Source organism: Triticum dicoccoides, chromosome 2A (genome assembly GCF_002162155.2).
Source record: "Triticum dicoccoides isolate Atlit2015 ecotype Zavitan chromosome 2A, WEW_v2.0, whole genome shotgun sequence".
NCBI lineage: Eukaryota > Viridiplantae > Streptophyta > Magnoliopsida > Poales > Poaceae > Triticum > Triticum dicoccoides.
Window position 1 is genome coordinate 685,274,510 of NC_041382.1, and position 1,392 is coordinate 685,275,901.

Consider the following 1,392-nt stretch of genomic DNA (forward strand, 5'->3'; position numbering starts at 1 on the left):
GGGTTGCTCTTCACTCGGTAGGATTTTTATAACTTAGGCGAGCACGAGGCTGCAGCTAAGCCTCCGAGTGGAAGGCTGGCTTACCACTCGGTAGGATTTTGATAACTTAGGCGAAACGGATTCGCGGCTAAGCCTCCGAGTGGGAGTCTGGCTCACCACTCGGTAGGATTTTCACAACTTAGGCGAGTGCTTGGACTGCAGCTAAGCCTCCGAGTGAGAGGGTTGCTCTTCACTCGGTAGGATTTTTATAACTTAGGCGAGCACGAGGCTGCAGCTAAGCCTCCGAGTGGAAGGCTGGCTTACCACTCGGTAGGATTTTGATAACTTAGGCAAAACGGATTCGCGGCTAAGCCTCCGAGTGGGAGTCTGGCTCACCACTCGGTAGGATTTTTACAAACTTAGGCGAAACGGATTCGCAGCTAAGTCACCCACTGAGGGGAATTTCATTGGACAAAAAATAAAAAGTGACAGATATTATGGAGGAACTATGACACTTATTATTTTGAGGTCCATGAACTACAGAAGTACTTTATTGCAACTCATCCGAGTGATAAAGCTTAAGTGTAAAACGGGCGGAGTAGCTCCGCGTTCCAAGCTCGGGGCTCGTCGATATTATGCTCGACGTTGTAAAGACGGTACGCCCCGTTGTGGAGAACCTTGGTGACGATGAAGGGGCCTTCCCAAGAAGGAGCAAGCTTGTGTGGTTTGTGCTGATCCACTCGGAGAACCAAATCCCCTTCCTGGAAGGCTCGACCTCTCACGTTTCGGGCGTGGAAACGCCGCAGATCTTGTTGGTAGATGGTCGACCGGACCAGAGCCATCTCCCTTTCTTCCTCTAAAAGGTCGACTGCGTCCTGCCGCGCTTGTTCAGCTTCTGCTTCGTTGTAGATTTCAACTCGAGGAGCATTGTGGAGAAGATCACTCGGCAAGACTGCTTCAGCCCCATAGACCAAGAAGAATGGAGTTCTGCTGGTCGACCGATTAGGCGTGGTCCGCAGTCCCCAGAGTACAGATGGAAGTTCGTCGACCCAAGCTCCAGCCGCGTGTTTGAGATCACGCATCAGTCGAGGCTTCAGTCCCTTGAGAATCAGTCCATTAGCTCGCTCTGCTTGTCCATTCGACTGCGGATGGGCGACTGATGCGTAGTCGACCCGTGTGCCTTGGGAGTCGCAGAAAGCTCTGAATTCCTCGGAGTCAAAGTTCGACCCATTATCCGTAATGATGCTGTGCGGAACTCCATATCTGAATATTAGTTCCCTGATGAAGCTAACAGCAGTACCGGTGTCAAGGCTCTTGATTGGTTTAGCCTCGATCCACTTGGTGAACTTGTCGACTGCCACCAGTACATGCGTGAAGCCACTTCGTCCTGTTCTCAAAGGACCGATCATGTCT